Here is a 20,465-nt window from a genome sequence, read left to right on the forward strand (position 1 = left end):
AAATTATCTTGATGGTAAGTGTAATAATGACATACTTTTATGTTACACGTGAATAAATTTTAATGGATTTTATATTTTCATTTATTTTTAATTTACCACATTATTAATAAAAAAAATAATTTTATTTTAATTTTTGGGACAAATTGTTTCTAGTTTTTAATGGTTTTTATATTTTTACTTATTTTTAATTTTACTATATTATTAATAAAAAAATAAATAAAAAAGAAATAAATTATTTTAAAGTCTGGTTAAAGATGGTTTATAGGACAAATTGTTTCTTTATTTGTGTGATGTATTCAAATTTTTTTTGAAGCTTCAAAATAAATGCTCCCAGTGACCCCTTGCTAAATAGATTATCCTAAGAGCTAGTTGCGAGCATATCTGCGTAATTTTCCTTGTGGTCTTTGAAGGCCTCACATTCTAAACTAGAAGAACAAAAAATGCGTACTCTTTCCTCCCACACTTCTTTTGCCCTTTTCCAACGCACTATTCGACAACGAAGTTGATGAGAATTAGTCCTTAACTAAGTTGTTTTAATGAGATCTTTTGGAAATTTTTCTGGGGATATTTCGGGTCTAATTTCTCTAAAATTTGACAAGAGTGTATTGAAATAACAAGCGTGATGAGTAATCCCTGCCTGATAAAAACGCCCTAAAAGTTTTTCAAGACACTGAATCTATATACAATAAAAAAACCTTTAAATAAGACAAATCAAGATTTCTCCTTAAATTTTTCTGCCAAATTCCAACACCAAAAAATCAGATTAAAAACAACTTTTTAATAAAAATATTTTACTCTTAGATTTACAAATATTGTTATAATTCTGATGACATTCTTTTTATGTTTATGATTTTGTATTTTGTTCACATTAATGGTATTTTTGACTCTTGATTTTTCCTTTTTAGAAAAAGCAAGACCTTAAATACCTCCATGCAGGTGTGTCCCTCCTGTGGGACCCACTGTGAGACCGAAAAGCCGTCTACTAGAATATTGTTCCCCTTCAATCAACCATTGACCTAAGATCCCTAGCTTACAATTAAATATTAACTAAAATGGTTTTCCGTTCCCCCAAAATCCCTTATTTGACATTCATTCCACGTCGGATTCCACATTGGCAACACCGCCACGTCAGAGGTGGAAAGTGGGGAGCGAAAAGCGGCCTGCTGCGATCCTTGTCTTATTTCAGGACGAAATTTATAAGAAGCGAAATTTCGGACAACGCAGGCTGCAGCGAATTCGATGGTTCTTGATGCGCAGAAGTCCTGACTTCAATATCGAAAGGGTTAAACGCTCTGCAAAATCCTTGTCAGACCTATTGCAGCAAAGTTATTTTTTCTTCTTTTTTAATTCTTTATATTTTTCTCCATGAATTTTTCAGCTCTCAGTGTACTGCTGTTTGTATTAACAGGTGAGCTGATCTTTAATCCCCTGCATCTCTGGAACTCATTTCAAATTCTTCGAAACTTGCCTTTTACCTACATCTCTGGAACTCATTTTCAAATTTTTCGAAACTTGCCTTTTATTTTTATTTTGTTCTTGATAGCTTTTGCAATTTTTTCCTCTTTGTTTTTTGACACGGGCATTCTGCCGAAAATGAATGAAACCTTCGCCTCCTATCAGTATCTGTTGCAGGGAAGGGTGTATTGGCTGCCAGGAATTATGATGATTATGGGAACTGCAGAGCCATTGTTAAGACATGGGCTGATAAATCATTACATGAACTCGAAGGAGGAACAGAGCAGGAGAGGTTGCTGTTAAAGGACTTGCTGTTTTTCCTCCATGTTCCAAGGACTGGGGGCAGGACATATTTTCACTGGTGAGTTGTTATAATTATACATTTCTATTATTATTTGCATTTTGGAATGTCCATAGCAAATAAAATCTGCCAGGTATTAGAGTTGTCATGCGTCTCTAGGATGTTTGATAGATAATCATGATGGCTTCTCTTACCTGCAAGGTGACAACTAGTTTGCCTGCCTTTTTTGCAAAATGAAAAAAAAAGAAAAATGCCGTTGAATGCATTCTTCATGTAGAATTGTGATTTTGAGCTGGTAAAGTTAAGGGCTGAATCGTAACTCTATACTTATTGGGCACTCGCATTCTTTCTGCGGCTTGGGAGATCCACACCAACTGCTTACAAATTTTCCATGATCATGGTCTATTTGCTTAAAATTTCACTAGTAGCCGCAATTTCCAAATCACCCTTTAACAGGTGGCAAACGGATGTTATTTTGCAATTGCTAATTTATATAGAGGAACGATGATCAGGGTTATCAGTTGCTTAATATTGAATCCAGTATTACTAGACTCTTCGGGGCCAGAGCCGATTCCCGAGTTTGACTCCACTCCTTGAGGAAACTGAGTTGAGTTAGTCTTTCCAAGACGGATTCTGCTCTAGTGATATTCGTGATTTTGGCTCATGAGTATGACTCAGATTCTCTTTTATCACAAGCCAAATTTACTTGGAAGTCTGATTTGCTAGGTGGTTTGTGTATGCAAGACAGAAAGAGAAAAGGATCAATTATTTTGCTTGCTTTTCTAACTTGCTATCGCAGCAGACAACCAGCAGACCTGTCAACCATCCAGTGTCCAGGGTCTTTTACAGTATATAATATCATCTTTGTATTTTGAGACGAGTTATTATTGAAAATCTGCATTATCTAAGCGTTGCAAGGCTAACTATGAATGCAGAATATCTTTTATCCTGAGATTTAGTGTTTTTATTTGAATTTTCCTGATTTAACTTGTGAGTTTTTTGGGATAACTAGTCAATCCTCACTCTTTGGTTATTTCAGTCTGGTAACTTTAATCTTGATAAAGACACTATATTTTTGAACCCTTATGCGTTATCTTGCACCAGTACCCACACCTGCACCAGCACCCTGTCTAGATGTTTCCAATGGATTTTGATTCTGGGGTTCTGTGAAAATAATGAATGTTCATTTAGCTGTATGTGTACAGCTGTATGTCAAGCCTGTGAATGTAAGCTGTCGATGCTCTCCTCAATAAAAATAAAAGATACTAGATCATAGTAGTGGCATAAAGTTGTTTGAGCTCTAAACATCAAGGTTTGTTGCTTCTTGCAGCTTTTTGCGAAACCTGTATGATCACAATCAGGAGTGCCCACGGTCCTATGACAAACTTCGGTTTGATCCAAGGTAAGATTTCATATGCTCATTTACTTAAAGCAGTATTATCAGTATGTGAAAGAATATTCAATAGATAAAGATGATTGTTGGTTAATCTGTCTGTCAAAACAGGCAGGAGTTATTATTAACTGCTATGATATGGAAAACCTAGAGCTTTCAAATTAGCAAGCAATACAAAGTTGCACCAGAGCCCGCTGTTTGATATGGAACTGGCCATAATTGCCAAAACCAGCCGGTTACTTACCAAACTGGCTGGTTCCATATGGAACCATTCAGCTAATGATGGAGACCACTTAATCTTATTTTCTTTTAAAATAAATCAATCTCATGTCAGAGTGGGTTCTGGAGACTCAGCCAACAACATTTGACAATGAAGACCTACCTTTGAGGGAGTTGGACCCACTTCCACAGCCAGAGGATATAAACATTGTTGTTGGATGGGTAACTTATGTTGATTTTTAATAGGATCTTCTAAACTCTTTTCTTGCATTCATATTCATCATAAAGCAATTACACAGAAGATCATAACAGTAGAAACTAAATGCCCGAAAGACCGTAAAGGGACAGCCAAACAAGAACACAAACATTTACCTTGGGAAAACGCACATGGGGAAAAACCCAACAACCTTTTCCTTAGAGAAATTGTTCAGTTCAACAAGAGACACGCCTAGATCTTGTAGTCAATCCCTGACCAACAAAGTAGATCTAGGGCATCAAGATTAGGTATTTTCTCTTCTTATGATAACTGCTTGTGAATGCTTTATACTTCTTTAGATTAGGATATTTTATTTACTTAGAATCTAGATTATCATTGTGTTCTTCATCAAACAACTACCAATGCATAAACAATAAAGAGACAAGAGAAACATAATGTAGGCCATCAGCCAGGGCCAAAACCTCTCCCAATTGAGAGGAAAAACCAAACGAATTCTTCTTCTTATAGAGACTTCAATTGACAAATACCAAGACCAAGACCCTTGACCTATTTGCCACTCCAAGACCAAGACACAAAGCTTCCTCTTCTTCCTTGAGTCTTCTTGCCTTTTCCTGCTCGGCTACCCTTCAAGATTTCAGTCCTTTGGGATAGATCTGCAACTTTTCGGCTCTAATTCAAAAACCCTAGATTCTGTACTTGAGAGATCTTTGCCTTCAACTTCCTTAGCTTGATATGGAGACTAGACTTCTTCAACTCGGCTTGAAGATTCACTTGATTCCTTTCCAAATCTGCCTTCACAAGGTAACTGTAAAACTTCGGTTCTTTCCTGCAGTAGATAGCACTGTAATCTCGCATGTGTGGAAGAGAGTAACCCTAAGACAGATCAGAAATTGGCTCGGTTGACTTCTTCCTTTCTTCGCTCGGTGATGAGGCTACTTCCTTGTCTTTTTCGCACCTTTTCTAGCTTTAGATTTCCTTGTTCGAATTTTGCTCTTGAAATGAGGTCGAGCTGCCTATTTATAGTAGTTTGCTCATGTAAATAAGCCGAATTGATTTGGAGACTAGGCCGACATGCCTTTTGGAGATCATCTTGTCCTCTTTTTTGTACGCTGACTTTAAGGGATATTTGTGCTTGGTCTTGGAGGGTCTTTTGACTCTTTCAATGACTCACATATATATGTAACATGCCCAAGAAGGGTCCTTCATACATGACATTGACTCAATTTGACTTTATGACCAATCCTAAGGGCTCACAATGGGAGCCTTATCTAAAAATAAAATTCCTTGCGCATGAAACCCATCAGACAAGCATTACAAAAATGATTTTATTTTTCTTCATTACATTAATTACATAAAATCACAATTATACATGTCATAATGGACACTGAACTTAGTTATACTTTTCAACACTCCCTTTTAACTAGGGAGGTATTCATAATCCATACAAGGTACTTGGACATTCTCAATTTGAAGAATTCTCAGAAGAAGAGTCGGACTGGTAATCCATCTGTATAGCATCATATCAACCCAACATTGTCACATAGCAAGGACTTGACTAACAACTCTACCTCTCCATAAGATCAGAGCACAATGCTGGTGAGACCAATGATGTATAGACACCCTCATCATTGTCTCTATCGGAACATACCCCACCCGGGTTCTCAGGGTGTGTTCCACCAAGACTATTCTTATCTTGGATTCCCAGTCCTCAAAGAATATCGATCCTCTACGACTAGTCTTATCTTGGATGCCCTAACTCATCCTCAAAGAGTATCAGATGCTAGATGTTCACTCAATCCTCCATTTTGTCTTCCCAAGTGAAGCCAAGAATGATGTGTCTATCTCTCTCCTCATGGCCTTCACTAAGACTTATGGCTGTTAGTCCTGGTCTAGTGCATGACACATGAGATAGAGAACCACAACTGTCACTCTCTCTTAACCAAGGACGACCAACCCATTCCATAAAGGAATGTACCCAAGCTCCCTCTTGACCAGGGACTTGCTTCCAGCATCTCTCTAGGTGGAGATCATGGGACAATCAACTGCTTGTAGAACTCCTTCCTTTGATGTCATGAATTTTTCTTTTTTGTCAAGGAGTCTACATTTTACAGGACTTCTTCGTTGTTGAAAAGTGTAACTAGGTTCGATCTTCATAATGACATGTAATTGTGATTTTATGTAAGAGATGAAAAGAAGAAAAATAAATTATTATAATGCTTGCATCATGGGTTTCATGAGAAAGAGATTTTATTTTTAGTTAAGGCTCCCATTGAGAGCCCTTAGGAATATTGTCATCTAGTCATAAAATGTTATGCAACCAATAGGGACCTAACATAAAAGTCTAAAGAGTCATTGTCATGTAATAAAGACATGTTACACATTGTAAAGAGTCATATTTGTCTTTGTAAGTAACCCTCCAAGACCTTGTCACTAGCCATCACTCTAGTCGGCCTACAATGGAAGGATTATTCTAGAAAGGAGAAGTCGGCCTACTCCAGAGAGCATTTCGGTCTAAAGGACATGGACAAACCAGTATATATACCCATACGCGACCTCATTTGAAGGCAAGCAATTCGGTGAAGCAAATCTCCAATAAGAAGTGCGTAATACATCTTAGAAGAAGCCTCCAAGCCAATGAGGAACAAAGGAAGGTTAGCGAAGGAGAGAGGCATCATTAAGGACTGTTTTGGGCATAGTATATCGTCACACGTGGAAAGATAACATGCTCGAAGTTGGTAAGGGAGGATCGAAGATTGCAGTCACCTAGAACTATTCTTGTTTTGATAGAAATCTTCGCTGAAGTAAGTCGAGTAAGATAGAGAAAGGTTCTCCCTCTTGAAGAAACTATTCAAGGAACAAATCTGATCTAGGGTTTCTGTGATCAAGAAGAGGGATTGCAGACCTACAAGAAGAGGCCGAAAGTCTGAAGGAAGCCGAGATGGAGAAGAGGAAGAACAACGTTGGAGAGGAAGCCGGTGACTTGGTCTAGGGAGGACTCTAGTGTCAAGGGTCTTTGTCATGGTCTTGGTATTCGTCAATTGAAGATCTATAAGAAGAATTTTGTTTGGGTTTTCCTCTTAAACAGTGAGAGGTTTTGGCCCTGGCTTACAAGCCTATATACTGTGCTCTTGTCTCCTTATTGTTCATGATTTGATAATTGTCTTGATGAAAAGAACACAATAATAACTCAAGAAGAGAAGGTCATAATCAAGAAATCAAAAGACTATCACAAGCAATTATCATAAGTAGAGAAATCAACTATCTATTGATGCCCTAGATTTCTCAACATGGGATCAGAGCTAAGGTGCTAAAATCGAGGAGGGGCATCTAATCAAGGAGACACACAAGGATCGAGTTTCAAGAAAGGGATCAAAGCGAGACAAAGAATACCAAAGCGAAAGTTCAAGATCCACATCATACCAAAACCCTAGATCGAAGAAATCTACTTCAGCAAGAGTCTTGGAATCATCATCAAGGAAGAAGCAGGGAAAAAGTCGAAACCCTAGAAGCATTTCTAATCTATACTCATTCACCATCAAAGAAGCTGAAGTATCTTGAACGCTAAAGACATTGTCATCATCTTCTAAAGGTTCCAAGGCAGACTCCCCCTTATTGAAGCAAGGATCTCCTTATCCTTAAAAGAAGACCATCCGAGAAGCATTAAGATATCTTAATCAATCATCATCAACAAAGGGATCAAGTTGAAGATTCTATCTTCACTTAACAAGTAAGTACCTTTTTCTTCTATAATCTAATCTAGTAAAATGACTTCATGTTGCAAGGAGAACTATAAGCTGGTTGGGCCATCGAACTTCCTTGCATGGAAAAGAAGGATAGACATAGTCCTCGAAGTAAATGAAGTCATTGATCATGTCCATGGAAAGGTCTCCAAACCATTTGAAGATCAAGCACTATCTGAATACATGGAAAGGGATCTAAGGGCTCAAAAGATTCTTAAGGAATCTATCAAATATCCCCTCATTCCCTATATAGCCGAGCTGGAGACATCAAAAGAGATATATGATAAGCTGGTAGAACTATTCTCTGAAAGTGCAATAAGAAAGATCATATCACTTAGATCTAATCTATATAATTGAAGGTATCAAAGGATGAAGGGATATCTTCATGTCTCTCAAAAGCATCTCAAACAAGAACTCAACTGCAAGATCTAGGAGAGATGATATCTGATAAATAAATGATTTCCATCATTCTAAATGCATTGACTGATGAAAAAGGTAACCTAGTATCTAATGCTCGTAAGGAAGAGGGAGCTATCCCATTCAACAACTTGTGGTCTCTATTCAAGGCAGAAGAAAACAAGTTGAAGGGAGAAAGTGATAAAGGATCAAGTGAAAGGGGTCAAACAGTGACAAAACGAAAAGGGAAGTTTGGTAAATTTTGTCCTCAAAAGAAAAAAGAAGAACATGGCTAAAGTTCAGTGCTATGGATCTCAAGAATATGGGCACTATAGAAGAGATTGTCCTAAACTTAAAAGGGACAATAACAAGAGAAATAAGGAGAAAGCCCATATTACCGACGAAGTGGAAGAACCCGAGACGAAGAAGCCTAAGAAGGAGGAAGTGAGAGATCTCTACTATGACTGAGATAATCTCCTTCATTATTAGGTACTCTTATGTTGTGTAAAATTATGGATAGGAAGCATTATAACTAAGATAGGATGCATCATATTAGAGTATGGCATCATGATAGAAGCATTAGAAGAGCTCGTGTCATAGGCAACATGAAGGATGTCTGGAACAAAACCTATGGCAGTCAACTATGTAGGATATATCTCTTGGAAACCTCATGGAAAAAGGAAGAAGTTATCTAGGACATGGCTCATCATACATTTGTCAAAGCTAATATATGCAAGATCTTCAAGATTCTTTGATGGAATCTTCATTGTAAGGTTCTGTTGATGGTGCTGAAAATCTGTCAACCGAGGGGATCTCCCCGATATGAAGTCCCAATTAGACCGCACACCGCTTGGTGTAGGAGTCCCATCATCCAGTATAAAGGCTTGGTTGTCAAATCCTCAAAGATCTGTCTTGGCTCTAGCTGTCAGCACGGGAGAGTGATGCAATGGTTTCTTTGAATAACAAGGTGAGTGGGTAGCGCAACTGTGTCTAGGTTCTCTTACTGCAAAAAGGGGGGAGAAAAGTGAGTCTCTAAGTGAGAGGTAATAGTACCACATAGGATGAGACACACAAACTAGAAAGGCATGTCCGACATCCAGTGGAATAGTCCACAACTGATGCGATGGTCTTTATAATCTATGAGTAAGGAAAAGCATGTCTAGTATCCTGCGGAATAGTCCACAAGGATGAGACAACAATGACAATCATTACAACACATTCCCAACAAGATAAGCACTAAAACAACCGAAATAGTTCAACTTCATGTGGGTCATCTTATTCATGGCTGATAATATTTTTATTAGATTCCTCTCGTCGAGAGGTGTAGGATTGATATAAAGATCATCCGATTCCGATAAGTATTCATGGAGATATGAATTTATTTTGATTATGGAATTATTATCAAGCCAACCTACAACTCATGTAGGCTCAGAAGCCCAATAGTCGCATCTATTCAAACACCAATGTTGTGTATAAATACAGGAGGACTTTTCCTCATTTGGACTCACTCATCTCATCACATCTCTCTCTCTACTGCGCAAAAAAGAGTCTCTTCTCTACTGCGCAGAAAAGGGTCTCTCTCTCACACATGTGAAGCCGGAAGTTGCTGAAACTGACGCTGCAACTGCAGATCCAAAATTTGACCAGCGTTGACCATCAAACCTCCTTTTCTGAATTGCGCTGTAGGTTCATCTAAACCTTCTCTGAAGGCTGCAACTTTTGGTGGTGGAATCAAGTCGATCCGACGGACGGTTTGCGGGATATTGACTGCCCTAGTTTGAAGGAAGCTGCTGAAATTGAAGCTGCAACTACAGATCCAAAGTCTGACCAGCGTGGACCATCAAACCTCCTCTTTTGATTTGCGCTGTAGGTTCACTGAACCTCCTCTGAAGGGTGCAACTTTTGGTGGTGGAATCAAGCCGATCCGATAGTCGGTTTGTGAGATATCGACTGCCCTAGTTTTGATGATGAAACCACTAATGCTGATGCTGTTGATCTAGGGTTTGCTACTACTGATATAAATTAGATTTATTGTACTATTTCTCTCTGCTGAATTATTTAAGATAAAAGAAGATTTGATCAAAGGGTTTCCCCACACATTGTGGGGTTTGTCCTTGGCTAGTCGCCACGTCTTGTGTCTCTTGTCTTGGCTTGTTTTCTGTCGATCGTTTAATGTTCTATCTGCACTTTACCTTATGTACATGTGTTTGCTAATCTGTGTAATATAATTGAGCCCTCACTTCCCCTTTCATAAACTTTGCAAGTGCTTGAGCATCTTCTTTTGTTGGTTTGGTGATAGATCCTTTGACATGATCCATAACCTCATTTTCAATGAGATTCAACTCTGTCGTTTTCTTCCATGCAAGATAGTTTGAAGCCCCAACCAAATTGTTGCTTTCCTTGCAAAAAGACATTTTGACTGATTCAGACATAAATATACTTACTTGTGAAGATGCTTCTTCCATTTGTTGCCTCCTTGAATTTTGATGATGATATAGTTAATAGAGAGCTTCTCCTTGATGAAGATAGTTCTCTTCAAGAATGATCCTTGATCCTACAAAGAGGGAGATCACTTTAGATCCTTTGATGGTGATGCCCTTGTTGATGATGATCAATGATGACTTTTTGATGCTTCTTGGATGATCTTCTACAATAGTAAGGTCCTTGTTTCAACGAGAGGAAATTGCCTTCAAACTTCTGAAGATGATGACAATGTCCTTGATCTTGGTTCTCTAGTAAGAAACTTGATTTATAAGTCCTTCAACTTGAGTAGGGTCTTTGTTGTCTCTTGAGATGACTTGAGGGTCCCAAGATTGTTGCTGGTGTAGGCTTCTTGTTCGATCTAGGGTTTTGATACTTCTTTGTAGATCTTGACTCCAAGATGATCTTCTTAGATTTGATTTGATGTATTTCTCGAGATCTGATCCTTGAGTGTCCCTTGATAAGATGCCCTTCCTTGACTTTTTCACCTTAGATTTGATACTATGTTGAGAAATCTAGGGCATCAAGGTTAGGTGATTTCTCTTCTTTTGATAACTGCTTGTGAATGCTTTTTACTTCTTTAGACTAGGATATTCTCTTTACTTAGATTATTATTGTGTTCTTCATCAAGCAACTACCTGTAACCACACCTCCCCTCATATCTACCCACTTTCATCGGCTTACTCGGGTAAACATGAGATGAGGGGCTACTATGACAAGACTCAACCTCCTAGGTGACCTTAAGGAAATGGAGTCGACATAACAGACCTTACTGACTTCCCTCAGGTGCCACAGACCCTCCAGGAGTATCCCAACCCCTCCAGGAGTCCATCCCCTGAGACAACTCAACTTTTCCCTGAGTTTCACCCCCAATCACTCCCTTGCCAAGGCATCCATGCGACTGTGGGTCCTAGTCGCTCCCATGAGCCTGTATGAGTGCGACTGTGGACTTTTCCTGCCAGTGTTGTGCTAGCGACTGTGGAATTTAAGGCTATTTTCCAGGGTTGGGGCTAAGCCTTTGCCCAGAAATCCATGTGACTTCCAGAATTCATAAAATACATAAGGACAATGCTTCTAAACCAAAAACTGGCACTAGGACAATGCTTGTAAACCAAAAACTGACACCAGGACTAGACTTGACCATCCCCAACTGGGGCTGACATTCTGTCAAGCACTTGGTAGATATGCAACCTACAAGTCATGAATGCAAGTCTGAATATAAGGGACTGAAAACTCATCTGAGACTTAACAAAGAGGGTCACCACCTTCTCACATTAGATGTCTGAACATCAATTAGGTCTTGTATCCATTATTCTTTCAGTTACCAGTAAAAACATGAAAAGAGCCACGACTGAGAAATGTCATATAACCATGCTTATAACCAACATATAACCATATCAATATCAATAAGAGAACAACCATTAAAGCCACATAATAACAAATACATTTACCAATCAAAGCATGAGAATTTAACTTTCATTAAACATAGGCAAGAGCCAACTAGGTTCAGCACTTCCATGAACCACTCGACCATAGACATGGCTGAACCAAATCTTTCCTTTAGCCAGCCACCCCCGTGCCATATTCCAAGCATGAATGTGGGATCTTATGGATAAATCAATCCATAAACAACCAAGGGAATCCAGAGGTTAAACCACCTCCACCCTCACCATACCGTGATCTTACCTAAACTGGTCCCAAGATCACAGAACCAAACCGAGCTTGGAATGCCTTTGGATTCCTTCACCATCCTTGAGAAATTTTCCTGTCTCCACGTTCATGCTTTATCGTGTATCCCTCCATTACCTGTCAAGGGATTCCTAGGCCTTTGGGATTTTTCCTGAGACCACCTTCGCCCCGGATTCCGAAACCATTCGACAATTCCAAAGTTCAAAACTGAGAACAATCCCATCACACCATGGCTATTCAGAAATGGCAAGGCAAGGGTGAAAACCACTGTCAAAACCCGACAAAACCATTCCATCGACAACAAAAGAACAAAATACCAACATGCACATACCATGCATGTCAAAACCAGCTGGGAAATCATACATGCAATCCATTCCCTGCAAGTATTCTTGTTGAAGTTGCTTGAACAAACCTTTCCTTACTTGATCTTTGCTTTCCTTGTCCTTTCTTTGCTTGCTTTCCTTCCTTTGCTTTGCTTGATCTTCTCCTCCTCTTGGTGCTCTTCTCCTCTTTGAGACTAATTTTGAAAATGAACTGAAAAAAGGCGACCAAAAAGCTACCAACTGATGCTTTGAGGTCTTTTTATTATTCATGCCTCCAATTTCTTCAATTTTCTGTTATTTTCCTTCAATTTCCTCCTCACATGCAACCTGTGACCTTTCACCTCCCTTTTCTCCTATTTTCCCTTATTTTCATAAATAAAATGCCAAAAATACCTTTTTGCCTTTTTAATGGATTTTCCAATTTCCCTTTAGCCATAAACACAACATGTGATGCCCACTAGGATATCTTTGCACAACATTCAACTTGGAATAAGTGTCCCTTAACCATGGTCTTATTTTGCCTTTATTAACTTTTATTGCATGAACGTTTAACCCGGGGTTGTTACATTACCAATGCATAAACAATAAAGAGACAAAAGACACAGAATGTAGGCCATCAGGCAAGGCCAAAACCTCTCCCAATTGAGAGGAAAACCCAAACAAATTCTTCTTCTTATAGAGACTTCAATTGATGAATACCAAGACCAAGACCCTTGACCTATTTGCCATTCCAAGACTAAGACACAAAGCTTCATCTTCGTCCTTGAGTCAACGATAGTCAAACTTCTTGCCTTTTCCTCCTTCTCGGCTACCCTTCAAGATTTCGGTCCTTTGGGATAGATCTACAACTTTTCGGACCTAATTCAGAAACCCTAGATTCTATACTTGAGAGACTTTGCCTTTAACTTCCTTCGCTTGATATGGACACTAGAATTCTTCAACTCGACTTGAAGATTCACTTGATTCCTTTCCAAATCTGCCTTCACAAGGTAACTGTAAAAATTCGGCTCTTTCTTGCAGTAGAGAGCACTGTAATCTCGCATGTGTGGAAGAGAGTAACCCTACAATAGATTAGAAATTGGCTCGGTTGACTTCTTCCTTTCTTCGCTTGGTGATGAGGTTCCCTCCTTGTCTTTTTCTCACCTTTTCTAGCTTCAGATTTCCTTGTCCGAATTTTGCTCTTGAAATGAGGTTGAGCTATTGATTTGGGGTAGCATCGGATGTGTTCTAGCCACAAAAATTGGTGGAGAGGCTAAGGCACATGAGATCTCCAATACCCAGAAAGGTTTTGGGCAAATTCTAAACAGTTTGGGAGATATTAAAATAATTATATTTTTAATGGAGTCCCTAAGTCTAAACTTAGGGAAAATAAAATATTAATTAATATAAAACTGTGTTAGAATGGTCCAAAAGTTATGGATCAAGCTAGATCTAATCTTAGCCGTTGATTAGGGACTTAATCTTGGCCGTTGGTTTGTCAACGAGAAAAGTATAAGAGGAGGCCTGAGGGTCACTTGGAGAACACACCGAGTTGATCAAGATTTCGATTTTCTGGGGCAGGGTTTGCTGAGGAAGTCGAAAGAATGATCAGAGTTGCATCTGAGGGGTAGTGAATACAGAAGCAGAGAGACAGAGATAGTACCAGGAGGATCAGCACAGAAGCCGGGAGAGAGTGACGCAGAGCCAGCTAGAGGTTCACGTAGATCCAACCAGGGCTCACATAGATGCAGCCAGGAGCTGCACAGTGCCTTAGAGAGCCAGCGTGGGTGATGCAAAGGCTCTAAGGGCTGATGCAGGGCTCTAAGGGCTAACGCAGGGCCTCCAGAGGCTGATGCAGGGCAAGCGAGGGTGACGCTGGGCTAGAAAGCGCTGACGCTGGGGTTTTCGTGGGGCAGATTGGAGCTGGGAGTTGTCGGAGTGTTTTTCTGGGGTTTCAGCTGGAATATCTGCTTCCGAGTAGAGAGGTACTACTGCCGAGATTATTCTTTGTTGGGTGAGCCGGTTTTGGCACCCAGATTATATTTAGAAACTGTATAATAATAAAACCCTTATATAGCTGCACCGGTTTTCCCGCATTGGGTTTTTCCGGGGACATTGGTCCAAAAACAACGGTGTCACTTGTGTGCTTGTTTTTTGTTTCCTTCAGTTGATGATCTATAATGTGTTGAGCATGTACTTGTATTTATTTTCAATATTTACATCGCAAATAACTTGTTAATTAATCAGAACAAGTAGGCAGAAATAAATCAGAAAAATACATGAAGGGTTTCTAACAGTTAAACATAGAAATTCCAACATGGTATTGGAGCGTGGTTGCAGATCACAGGAGAACTGAGGACATCAGTCGAGCAGAGCAGCAGTAGTAGAAAACAGCAATTCCCGAGTGACAGAAGTTGTTCGTAGAAGAGAAGCAACAAGGAAGGGGTGACGCAGTGCCTGCGTCATCAAGGTTGAGTTGGGAAGAGGATCAACGCAGTGGCAGAGGGGAGCAGACTCGACCTACGCAGTGCTCGGTCATCTTTCTCAGTTAGGAAGGATTGACGCCCGTGGCCAAGAGGTGCGGATTTTGCTGGTGCGGGATTGCACAGAGCCCAGAAGCTCTAACCTTCAGTTGCTGAAGCTTAGGAGGCTATGGGTAAGTTGCAGAGTGAAGCTAGTGGGGGTACTGTAGTCAGAATAGTACCTAACAGGGCAAGATCAAGGAGGAGGGAGTTGCTACCGAGGATTTCTAGCCAAGAAGTCCGGATCAGTTGTGCAGTTGCACTAACAATCGGAGTGGGGGCATCTCAACATTGGCAGAAGGGTTTGCAGGAGGGAAATCGAGGCTCAGAGGGAGTCACACGAAGAAGTTTCAGGAGGGAAGTAGAGGAGCAGCAAGATGGCAGTGAATGGGGTAAGAGACCAAGACAGACTGGATAGAGCCTCAAACTTCGTAGTCTGGAAGGCCAGAATCTTATCCGTTCTAGACAGGAAGTTGGAACTGTCTAAAGCAATTCGCCTTGAGGACGATAGCGGTCCCAGTTGACCGGGCTAATAACGATAAGTATGAGGATGCAATGGCGAGGGCCAAGAGCATCATCCTTGACAGGGTCAAGGACCATGTCGTACCACACATTGTCGAGAAGAAATGACAGATGAGATGTGGGAGGCCCTAAAGAGGTTGTATCAACATGCTTTCGTGCAGAGGAAGATGCTACTAGAAAATCAGTTGTGGTCATACCAGATGCAGAAGGGAGAACAGATCGACACCTTCCTCGGTCGATTGAAGGAGATCTGGGATCAGCTGACTTCCATAGGGGCCACGTCGGATCAAGAATTGATGGTGAGAACAACCCTGAACGTAGTCTCAGAAGACTGGGAAGTGTTTGTCCAGAGCATATTGGGCAGGGCGACCCTTCCAAATTGGGAGGAAATGTGGGCAGGTCTTCGCCAAAAAGAGATCAAAAGGCTAAGCAAGGCGGGAAGCAACGACAAGGGGATCAGATTCAAGAAGGAGGAAGAGGAGGATGTTGCCCTAGCATCTGAGGGAAAGTAGGAGAAACGGAAGAAGAAGGACCTCTCCAAGGTCAAATGCTTCAACTGTGGGGAACTGGGTCACTATTGAGAGCCACTGTCCAAGAAGGAAGAGCAAAGGAAAGGCTTTCAAGACCAAGGCTGCGCCAGCAAGGGCGGAGAAGGAATTGGAGATAGATGATGACTGTGCCATGAGTGCTCACACGCCACTTTGCGGAAGTGGAGAGACATCGAGCTGTAGTCAGACGGACTACATGCGATGAGGGGCAGGATCCTCGAGGTACCCAACTCTTGGATTAGACCTTGCTACGGGAGCCTCGAAGAGGAGTAGCAGTACTGGCGATGTCAGTAGAGATGGATGCGGATGGAGCGACAGAGGGAGCTATAGTGCAGGATTCCCAGGACAACGCGAGGCTAGTAGGCTGCAACAGTGCGAGAGGCACGGGAGTGTTGCACCAGTGCAGGATGGCACAAAGAGGTGTGCAACGGTGCGAGATGCATGGAGTTGTTGCAGCAGTGCAAAGGTCAGAGAGGGAGCACTTGTCAGTGACAGAGGGAGCTTCAGCATCAGGAGTGTTTCTAGCTTGACGAAGATGTCAGAGTTGGGAGATCAGTTACTTACTTCTCAGTAACTGAGTTGTAGTGCAGCAGTTAGTAGTGGTAGTGCTATGGGCAGCACGATGCAGCATGATGAGAGGGGTTGCAGTGCAGATGCAGCAGTGGCAGTGGTAGGGCCATGGGCAGCAACACGGATGTAGAGGGAGTTGCAGTACGGATGCAACAGTGGCAGTGGCAGGGCCATGGGTAGCAGTATAGGATGCAACAGTGCAGATGATGGGCAACAGGCCTAGCATCAGCACAGGGACCGATGCCGGATGATCAGGGTGATACTCAGTGAGGAGTATTACTAGAGCACAATCCTCGCTAAGAGGGAGTGTTGATTTGGGGTAGCATCGAATGTGCTTTAGCTACGAAAATTGGTGGAGAGGCTAAGGCACATGAGATCTCCAATACCCAGAAAGGGTTTGGGCAAATTCTAAACAGTTTGGGAGATATTAAAATAATTAATATTTTTAATGGAGTCCCTAAGTCTAAACTTAGGGAAAATAAAATATTAATTAATATAAAACTGTGTTAGAATGGTCCAAAAGTTATGGATCAAGCCAGATCTAATCTTAGCCGTTGATTAGGGACTTAATCTTGGCCGTTGATTTGTCAATGAGAAAAGTATAAGAGGAGGCTTGAGGGTCACTTGGAGAACACACTGAGTTGATCAAGATTTCAATTTTCTTGGGCAGGGTTTGCTAAGGAAGTCGAAAGAGTGATCAGAGTTGCAGTTGAGGGTCAGTGAATACAGAAGCAGAGAGGCAGAGATAGTACTAGGAGGATTAGCGCAGAAGCCGGGAGAGAGGGACGCAGAGCCAATGAGCAGTCCACGCAGAGGCAGCGAGGAGCTGCGCAGTGCCTTAGAGAGCCAGTGTGGGTGACACAAAGGCTCTAAGGGCTGATGCAGGGCCTCTAGAGGCTGACATAGGGCAAGCCAGGGTGACGCTGGGCCAGAAAGGGCTGATGCAGTCCCTAGAGGCTGACGTTGGGGTTTTCGTGGGGCAGATTGGAGCTGGGAGCTATCAGAGTGTTTATCCGGGGTTTTAGCCGGAATATCTGCTTCCGAGTAGAGAGGTACTACTGCTGAGATTATTCTCTGTTGGGTGAGCCGGTTTTGGCACCCAGATTATATTCAGAAACTGCATGATAATAAAACCCTCAGATAGCTGCATCAGTTTCCTGCATTGGGTTTTTCTGGGGACATTGGTCGAAAAACAACGGTGTCACTTGTGCTTGTTTTTTGTTTCCTTCAATTGATGATCTGTAATGTGTTGAGCATGTACTTGTATTTACTTCCAGTATTTACATGGTAAATAACTTGTTAATTAATCAGAACAAGTAGGCAAAAATAAATAAAAAAAGTACATGAAGGGTTTCTAACAGTTAGACTTAGAAATTCCGACACGACCTGCCTATTTATAGTAGTTTGCTCATGTAAATAAGCCGACTTGATTTGGAGACTAGGCCAACATGCCTTTTGGAGATTATCCTGTCCTCTTTTTTGTAAGCCGACTTTAAGGGATATTTGTGCTTAGTCTTGGAGGGTCTTTTGACTGTTTCAATGACACACATACATATGTAACATGCCCAAGAAGGGTCCTTCATACATGACATTGTCTCATTTTGACTTTATGACCAATCCTAAGGGCTCAGAATGGGAGCCTTATCTAAAAATAAAATTCCTTGCTCATGAAACCCATGAGACAAGCATTACAAAAATGATTTTATTTTTCTTCTTTACATTAATTACATAAAATCACAATTACACGTCATTATGAAGACTGAACCTAGTTACATTTTTCAACACTCCCTTTTAACTAGGGAGGTATTCATAATCCATACATGGTACTTTGACATTCTCAATCTGAAGAATTCTCATAAGAAGAGTCGGGTTGGTAAGCCATCTTTATAGCATCATATCAACCAACATTGTCACATAGCAAGGCCTTGACTGACAACTCTTCTCTCCACAAGATCAGAGCACAATGCTGGCGAGCCACGAGACCAATGATGTATAGGCACCCTCATCATTATCTCTATTGGAACATACCCCACCGTTCTCAGGGTGTTTTCCACCAGGACTATTCTTATCTTGGATTCCCAATCCTCAAAGAATATCGATCCTCTACGCTACTCTTATCTTAGATGCCCTAACTCATCCTCAAAGAGTATCGGATGCCAGATGTTTACCCAATCTTCCATTCTGTCTTCCCAAGTGAAGACAAGAATGATGTGTCTATCTCTCTCTTCATGGCCTTCACTAAGACTTACGATTGTTAGTACTAGTCTAGTGCATGACACATGAGATAAAGAACCACAACTGTCACTCCCTCTTAACCAGGGATGACCAACCCATTCCATTAAGGAATGTACCCAAGCTCCCTCTTGACGAAGGACTTGCTTCCAACAACTCTGTAGGTGGAGATCATGGGAAAATCAGCGGCTTGTGGAACTCCTTCCTTTGATGTCATGAATTTTTCTTCTTTGTCAAGGAGTCTACATTTTACGGGACTTCTTCGTAGGGCATAGACCATCCATCACTTTCATCATGAGTTAGTCATGTCTTTATTCCTTTTATCGGAAAGTGATCCATCAACTCATATCTGGTCTTCCTTCACGCCATGCTACTTTCTTCATGTCATGTTTCCTTAAGGATCTTTCATCCTACTACATGGACATCATGGGTGGAAGATATCCATAGATCTTCCCTTGGCAGCTCTGCATAAGCCCATCCATATATCATTCAAAAATAAAGGAATGAACATGAAATCAAAATTACCTTTGTGATGGTCTTTTATCATGACATCTTCTAGTTCACATCAGCGTCCTGATTCTTGCATACATATTGACACATCTCCAAAAGATATATACTGTCAAGGGTCTCTTTCTTTTTCAGACTTCATCAGAGTCTTCATATCTTTCATGGAGATATCCTAGTCAAATCTCTTAGTCCTCGGATGTTGATTGCCTTCTTCATGGTTGCATATTCCACGATCTCTTTCCTTCTTTCTTCACACATTTTCTTCCCAGGAACTTTTAATCAGAGTTCCTCCAATCACTGTCAACCACCTCATATTTCATATGAGGACATATTATGTTGATTTCATCTAGACAATGTGTGACTCATGCCTTCCTGCATCCTTTCAAAGGAGGAGATCCTTTCTTTTGATCATGCTCTCGAGATAGAACATTTATCCATGTTACTTGCAACCATATGACATGACTCTACAATATCGAATACAAGCATACATACCTCATTTTCCTTTAGGTCATCTAGACTTCCTTCAACAACTTCCTTGATTGAAGGAACTTCAATCCCTTGATCTGCTTCACTTCTTTTGTCATCATACCATCATCCCATGAATTCCCACAAGATGAAATTCTTGATGAAACCCTTGCTTCCTTTTGATAGGTGAACCTTTCGGTGAAGATTCCAAAAGAGGATCTTGAGCATCCTCATTCAATAAATGTTCCCCTTTGACTGATGTATGATGAGCCTTGTGCTAGATGACCTTTTTTTTTTTTCCCATAAGTACCACTTATGTTTCTAATGAGGCTACCAAGAGCTATATCCTTCCAGCATAGACTTCAGCTATTTTTCATGCTTCTCTATGATGATGTCATGAGCTCTTGCTTTTAATGCTTCTTATGATGCCATGATGCATCCTATCATCATGATAGCCATATCTTACAACAGAAAAACTTGAAAACAGGAACATGAAAAGAACTAGGCGAGGAGGACTATCTCAATCATAGTAGATATCTTTTACTTCCTCTTTCTTGGAATTTTTCTTTTCAGCTTCCTCCACTTCTTCGGTGATATGGGCTTCTTCTCTACCTCTCTTGTTATTGCCCTTCTTGAGCTTAGGACAATCTCTTTTGTAATGCCCATATTCTTGACATCCATAGCATTGAATCTTAGCCATGTTCTTTTTCTTTGTATGAGGACCAAATTTCCCAAATCTTCCTCTTTTCCTTGTCATAGCAGCATATGCTTGATTTTGATCATTGGATCCTACATCAGGTTTTGCCTTCAGTCTGGTTTCTTCGATTTTGCATAGAGACCATAGATCTTGGAATGGGGTAGCTTCTTTCTTCCCATAGATGCTTGAAGTAAAGTTACCCCATCCCT

General features: G+C 40.7%; 1 pseudogene across 1 annotated transcript in view; it reads left to right on the forward strand.

The window, feature by feature from the left end:
- The first annotated feature begins 1,211 nt into the window (after positions 1–1,211).
- Positions 1,212–20,465, forward strand: part of LOC149225156 (protein-tyrosine sulfotransferase-like) — a 267,602-nt pseudogene continuing 248,348 nt past the window's right edge. Inside the window, exons 1-3 of the transcript XR_016246941.1 lie at positions 1,212–1,408; positions 1,621–1,816; positions 3,087–3,158. The product of XR_016246941.1 is annotated as a protein-tyrosine sulfotransferase-like (transcript). The remainder of the gene's footprint in view (positions 1,409–1,620; positions 1,817–3,086; positions 3,159–20,465) is intronic.

Source organism: Pinus tabuliformis, chromosome J (genome assembly GCF_031772625.1).
Source record: "Pinus tabuliformis cultivar Carrire ecotype Pingquan chromosome J, CPIR1, whole genome shotgun sequence".
Lineage (NCBI taxonomy): Eukaryota > Viridiplantae > Streptophyta > Pinopsida > Pinales > Pinaceae > Pinus > Pinus tabuliformis.